The sequence below is a fragment of the Trachurus trachurus genome, assembly GCF_905171665.1.
Source record: "Trachurus trachurus genome assembly, chromosome: 8".
Taxonomy (NCBI): Eukaryota; Metazoa; Chordata; class Actinopteri; order Carangiformes; family Carangidae; genus Trachurus; species Trachurus trachurus.
In genome coordinates this window covers 24,199,467-24,207,284 of record NC_139905.1, presented here as the reverse complement: position 1 = coordinate 24,207,284, position 7,818 = coordinate 24,199,467, and positions in this window count along the sequence as shown.

Sequence of the window (7,818 nt, the reverse complement as noted above, 5' to 3'; positions counted from 1 at the left end):
CCGCCTGTCGTCACTTGATTCAACACGACTTCTATCCCGTCACATTACCGACACAAAGAAGCATGCCGAGTGCGCCTCAGTGTTTGTGCTGCTTTCATTGTTGAATGTGCAACAGAGCCACAGCCTCTTAAGTGTGTTTACCTCCTGTCAGCCGTGTTTAGAAGACATTCTGAATCAAAAAATTCATGTCTACAAATGTCAAATCCCCTGTTTTCCTCTTTACAAGGACCAATATCTGTGTTGTGAGTTTGTTCCTCATGAGCAGCAGCAGTCTGCTACGATTTTGAGCAAGTTATAATTATGTAAAAATAAATAGATTATAGGGATATGCCTATTTCAGGAGGAATTTATGGTGAAGACCTTTCCCAGACTTGGGGAAACAAAAACATATAAAAAAAAAAATCAACATACCAGACTTTGGAGACACTATAAACGGAGCAGATTTTTACAAGGTGCTTAAACCCCTCGCCCAGAGGTGATCAAAATAACTCTTTAAACAGTGAGTGAACAGCCAACACCTCAAGTGTCACCACCTACCTCAGCCAAAGATGTCATGAGCCTGTCCCAGCCTGTGAGTAAGGGCCAAGATTAAACAGTGTGAAAACAACTGACAGCATGGACGGTCCATTACATGGTGCGTTACCACAGCTCAGGTGGAACACGGCAAAGAGATGAGTCCTCTGATAGTGCTGATGATTAACATGGACGTGTGTTTTCACAACGTTTATGATGGCTGAAATACTGAAAGAAGTTAAAGTGGCACTTGAAATACTGAGAAAAGTTGAATTACAGTTACATAAGTGCTACAAGAAGAAGTCAATAAAGTTAAAGCATCATTTTAAATGTATTAGTTGTGTGTAGTTGATGTGCTGAAAAGACTTTAAGCTTCAGGTGAAGGTAACTCACTGAAAGTAGCTGAGATGTCAGTTAAAGTGTAGGTAATCCACAGTGGTGGAGAGACACTAAGTACATTTATTTATATTTCATATGAATCAATACTAGTACTTTACCACTGTTTCCATTTTATGGTATTTTATCATCACTAAACTACCTTTCAGAAGGAAATAGTGTAGCCTACTTTCTACCCCGTTTGACAGCTTTACTTACAACTTACTTTAAGATGTTAAATTGTCATCATTTTTTCTTTTTTTAATGGATTCTGGTGTTTTAGAAAAAGGGGCCATGTGATCTCCATCTCGTTTCATGATAAGTTAATTTAAGATTAGAGAAAAAGGGGAGAAACTGAAGGAGATTTGTGAATGAGACGTTTGTTTAGTCTTCTTTTCTCTCCATTAATCATCTGATGACCCCTCACATCAACCAGTGTCCCTGCTTATAAAACTGTATATGAAGAGTTCAGTCTAGCTCCGCCTCCAGCAGCTACAACAGTTACATGATGCTGACGCACTCATGCCTCAGTATTATTCATCTGATGATGTCATGTGTAATAATACATCAGTCAGAGGGACCAAACCATTTTGTTATGTTAATATTACAAATACTTATATAATTTGACTTCAGTAGGGTCTTTAATGCAGGACTTTCACTTCTAATGGTGTAGTTTTACACTCCACTTTTACTCTACAGTAGTAATAATGCATTTGGCTGGAAGTGTCAGTTGAAGTTGCTGATTGAAATAAGCACTGGTTCATCTGAAAATCAGTGAAAGCAGTTGAGGTGTATAATACAGTGGAAGTTGTGTTTAATTTAATCAATCCTTCTAAAAGCTAAGGGAAAACCAGATAAGTGAAAGGTTTGATGTAGTTGTTGATCAAGTAGCTAAAGATGTTGAATTGTCCTCTGATGTGTAAATGCTAAAATTGACATTTGAAGGTAATACTCCAGGTTCTTGTTCTCACTAATGTGGGCAGATGTTGAGATGGTGAAACCATTACCAGGTCCTAAGAAATGAAAGCAGATGGAGTAGATGGTGTATTTACACAGGAAATTATGAGAATTAAGGAGCTGAAGAAGTTGAATATTTTGTTGAGAGCTGAAGATCTGAGACCTGAAACAATCTGAAGTGTTTTTAAAGTGTGAAAGTTGAAACATCTGAGCTAGAAGGTGATGAACACAAATATACACTGAAAGCAGTTGAGCTGTCATTTTCAGAGTTAAAGTTAAATCAAACTGAGGAATACAAGTTGAATTCAGTTGAAATGTCATTAGCCATTTCAATGGTAGTTGAAGTGGAACTGCTCCAACAGTCAACTGTGTGCCTTACAAGAAGCTGAAATGTCCTTTGAAGTGATGATCTGAAACAGCTGTTCAAGTATAAATATATTTGTTCAAATATCCCATTGACATGGTTCATTCAGTTTTATATATCTAACACCAATTATGAATATATATTATTTGAAAGTGGACAAGGTGAAGACAGCTGAGGAATCTGAATCCGAGAGTAAAAGTAAACTGAAACATTATAAAGTCTGAGTCAAGTTAAGAGCATGTTAAAGAGCTGAAGGACAAAAAGTGTATGATCCAGATGTAAAAGACCCGAGAACATTAGCATTTTATCGCTAAAGGTGAACTGACACTTATGGTTTTACTGACCAAATCCAGGTTTGTTTGAAGCTTCCTGTCCCACTGTAGCGACAGGTTGGAATTATGAAGCCATGAACTCAGCCTTCAGTCGTCCTCCGAGCTGCGCAGGATCTCCAGGCCTTCTACCATAAATAGCCAGACGGAGTGGAGTGAGGAGAGGGGTCGGTGGGTGGAGGGGGAAGCGGCTTACTGTAGAAATGCCCTTCTGGGTTTCTGAAACTGCACTAATCTCCCCCCTCTCCCCTTCTGCTCTCCCTCCTTTTCCGTGTTTCTGCATCTTTCTGTTTTTGTCCTTGAAATGCTCTGACTCATGGTTTGTCTTTTCCTCTTTGCCTCCATAACCACATACGTACGTAGCTCTGTCTTCAACCTGGAGCTCTCCTGCCATCCCAGAAGGCTCTGCGGTGGTGTTGGCTGTTGATCTATCTCTTTTTACTCAGAAATACTTTCTCTGAAATGTGCCATGTGTGTACACTACATCTCAGTCCTGGTAGAAATTAGAAATTGTAAATCATCAGACAGTTAAACTGCTCCTTTGTTTGGATGGCTGGTTTGCTTATGATCTTGCTAAGCTCCTGAAACCTCACCCACATCCATTTGGAATAAAGAATTCTGTAAATACAAAGCACATTATCTCAGAATTTCTCCCTCCAGTTGATAAAACGGTGACACATTTAAAGACTTTTCTTTAAATGAGGCCTCCTTACTCTGTCCACGTGACGTTTTCCAACACAGTAAATGTACCCAGAAGAAGCCAATTAGCCTGAGTGTCAGACAATCCTCGAGTCAACATAAACAGTAAATCCCAGCATGCAGTAAATAATCAGACTACGGTCTGTTATTTTTAGTGTGAGGGATTCCTCTTTCACAAGACATTACATCTCCATCCCTCTAAGCCCAGGCCCTTCCCTTCTCCCATCATGCCCAAATAAAGTGTCCGAATTCCATGTGTGTGCTTCTTCTTCTCTCAGTGAAATGTTTATAAGACCCTCGCTTAGTGTGTGTGTGTGTGTGTGTGTGTGTGTGTGTGTGTGTGTGTGTGTGTGTGTGTGTGTGTGTGTGTGTGTGTGTGTGTGTGTATGAGAGAGAGAGAGAGAGAGAAAGAGAGAGAGAGAGAGAGAATACAGCTGTGCATGCATCCCAACAAGCTGTTTCAGGTGATCTGTTGTGTTCGTATTGTAATAACTTGATTCTACAGTTTTGTTTCATCTTGGAAACATCACAAAATGCAAAAGTGAAATGTTAAGTGTGTTTCTATTGCATCCACTGATGCCAGCCACTTTTATCATTTCCAGAGTGATGCTTTTGTTCTCCTTCCTTATCGACCTTTAACTTGATTAGCAGCAGTTACAGATGGACTGAGTTCATCTGGGCAGGATTTTATTAAATACTGAGAGTCATAATTCCACCTGTGGAGCAGTATGAGCATTAGGAAAATCTATGAAACTGATTTTATTTCCTCCTCATATTTCTTAGTCCATTTAAATGTTCAGTTATGTTGAAGGCAAATCCTTTTGAAACTGCTGGGGTACACTTTATTTAACTTCCAAGTGGAGATCTCTTTATCGATTGTGATTACATTTTGGTCTAAATCCAAGAATATCTGAATCATTTGAGATCACAGAGTGCTAACTGATGCTTCGACTGCTATTAGTGTTAATAGACCAACGAGAAACCTCAACAATGCAGACGCCTCAACTACTTCAGTGACAGTTTCAACTGCTTTCATCTGACGACTCGAGTGCTTTCATCCCTGGCTGTGACAACTGAGGTTCCAGCTGTTTCAACCTTGTGTACGTCAACTGACAGTTCACATGCTGTATGCCACCTGGCATTTAAACTGCTGTCGCTGCTTACACTACTACTGACACTTCAACTATTAACAATGCATACACTTTGACTTCAGCAGAAAATACACTTGCTTTCAGCGTTTAAATGTTCATTGTGTATTAATCCCTAAACCTTTAAATGACAATCAGCTGTGTGTGCCAACTCGTCAATAATTGACAATTGGACTCTGCTGATAAACCAGCTGACACCTCCAGTGCTAGCAGTGTCACTTGTATTTCTTGTTTAAAGTTTAACATAATTTGAGCTTTCAGATTTCTGTTGGCACTTCAATGGCTTTCAGCTCTTACTCTTTAGCAGACACTTGAACTGCTTTCAGCTTTTACTCTTCAACTGTTAGTTCAACTATTCAGCGTTAGCATACAAATGCACAATTCTTCAGTCTACAGGGCTCAAACCTGAATCCAATTCTTCAAATACATGAGGGTATTTATTGCATGCCACTGCTTTTATATCTTCCTCCAGCTGACTCTGAAGCAGGATGCCCGCATCAAGTTCTTCCAATTCCAAGGCATTTTAATGAGTTCACAGTGTTTGCATCGGTAATTTCCTCATGGATGGATTATTAGACAGTGGGCCCCAGGGCACAGGCATGCAAGAGCCCTCCCACCTCTCCTAAACAGGAGCAAGGCCCAAATTGATAGTTGTGCAAAATGATCTGTAATGAGGTATTTGAGTGGGATTCAGTAGGCGAAGGATCCTTAGATTGGAGCTGGTTTTTCACTCTATGTTTAGACTGTTTACATTTATTAACCTATTACAGTAACTGATGTTGTGCTTCTATTTGTTGTGAACTCTGTAGTTATTGTGTGTCTCGCTGTGGTTGTTTTGAGCCTCTTTGTAGTTGTCTAACATCTGTTTACTAGTAGTATATCAGCAATTACGTGCATCTGTTACAAAGTAATCTATATGACGTGTATCAGTCTGGTTTTAGAGTCAACCATAGTACAGAAACGACCCTTATCAGAGTAGTTAACGATCTTAAAATCAACTCTGACAGCCATAGAGTCTCAGTCTTAGTCCTTATTGATCTCAGTGCCACTTTTGACACTGTTGACCTGTTGAGCACTATAGGCCTCAAAGGCACTGCTCGAAGCTGGCTTTCTTCCTACCTAACTCATAGGTCCTACTTTGTTTCTGTTGGTGACTTTAAATCAGACAAAGTTAGCATTTCATATGGTGTTCCCCAAGGCTCTATTCTTGGCCCTCTTCTATTCAATTTGTACATGCTCCCACTTGGTTACATAATCCGTAAACTCAACATTTCATATCATTCCTACGCTGACGACACACAATTATACTTATGTGTTTCTGCTGACCACCTGAGCCCAGTAAATGATCTCATTCAGTGTATTAACGATGTTATACACTGGATGGCTGAAAACTTCTTAAAACTGAATGATGAAAAAAACTGAGATTCTTCTAGTAGGTCAGGTAAGACTCTGAGGCACCAAATCTGTTCATTTCCTGTGAAACCTAGTGAGCATGTAAGAAACTTAGGTGTGATTATGGATGCCAATCTTAAAGCAGAAGTAAGCGATCCGGTCGTTTTGGCTAATGCTGCGTTCCAACTTCCAGGCAGGCTTTTGAAACCGTAAGTTACAGCTCCAAGTCACGACTTAAGACTTTGTAGCGTTCCAGGCAACCCACAACTCGCGTTTCTCCGACCTGTTACCTGTGAAAGTGCACTATAACGGCCACTCGTAACTTCCGTCCCGTGAACTCGCACCAGATCGAACTGGTACGACTTCACAGGTCGGAAAAACACGAGTTACGGGCTGCCCTGAACGCACCATAACTTCTTGTCAGCCGACGGAGTTAGCAGCCCCCGCCCTCGTCATGGATCTATTGGTCCTCGTCCCTACGTCACCACATTCAGGCGCATCCCTTGGCTGCACACACAGCCCTTCATGCTGTTCTCTCTCTCATTGGATAAAAATTGTAGGATACAAGAAAAGTTTTCTCCTCGGCTCAGAGCAGAGCAGAGTGACTGACAGACCCGTGTTTCGGTCCAAACACTCTATGTAAGTGATTGCTGTCGGAAGATATAACTATTTAAGACTTATATTAACACAAAAATATAGCTTACTTCTGCTTTAATTTTCAGAAGCATGTTTCTTTAATTTCTAAGACTGCTTTTTACCATCTTAGAAAAATATCTAAAGTTAGACCCATTTTATCCTTACCAGATTCTGAAAAGTTGGTTCATGCTTTCATTTCAAGGAGGTTAGACTACTGCAATGCACTTTTCCCAGGAGTAACAAAACAAGCACTTTATAAACTGCATCTTACAGCCAGAGTTTTAACAAGAACCAAAAGGTGTGAACACAATACTCCGATTTTAGCATCTCTTTGAGCAGAAGCAGAAGCAAAGAATTGATTGTTTTTAAAGCTCTGAATGGTGCAGCTCCTTCCTACATCTCTGACAGATCTCTGAGATCATCAAGTAACGGTCTACTCGCTATCCCAAGAATACATTCAAAATCAGCTCATAGTGCTTTCAGTCTATTCTTTGGAATTCACTACCACACAAACTCAGTTCTACAACAGTATCTTCTTTTAAAAGAAGACTAAAAACATTTATTTTCTTACAAGCTTTTAGTTTTTTAATTTGCAACATTTCCTTCTTTTTGTGCTTTTATATGTATTTTACTTGTATTCCTTTTGTAATGTTGTGCTTTGTTTTGTTTTTGTGAAGCACATTGAGTTTTTTCCGTTGTCGCATGAAATGTGCTATATAAATAAAATTGTTGTTGTTTTTCAGTGCTTTAGGCCCCTGTTCCTGTTCCTGGAGAAATATGAAACTTTTGGTCATAACATAAACATCATAATATTTTTGTACAGAAACACTGAAGGTTAAAGACACTATTTGATAGTGTCTTCAAATCCCACCATGTTTATCCACAGAATAATTACCCGCTCCAAGGTCATTAAACATTACAGGGAACATGATCTTGGTGTCGTCACAGGCAACCATGACCTTGGAGCTTGGGCTGTTTGCAAGTTTACTCTCTCTGTAATTATCTTATAGGTCCTTTCTGTATCATATCTCAGATCTGTTAGTGGGTAAAACCTTCTTACCCTCAGACCCACCACTCTCCCTTTATCACATTTACCCATCACACCACTTGTTCCTGGGTGGATTTGATTCTGCAGGATCAATATTAATCAGGTGGTGCTGGACTCTTGAGGCTGCAGTTCAACCTTTTCATATTTCCTGCGGAAAAGTTCATGTGGTTTATGTTTTTTTATTCTTCAGTCACGTGGCCTTTTCACCCCGAGAGTAAAGTGCAGTTGTTGTGTCTTACAAATGCGAACGTATAACTGCAGTGTTGTGGTCAGTGAGATTCACTCATGCAGACCATTGCCCTGCAGTAATTAGTCTCACCTGTGAGTGTGTATAAATCCACCACTGACTGACTGACT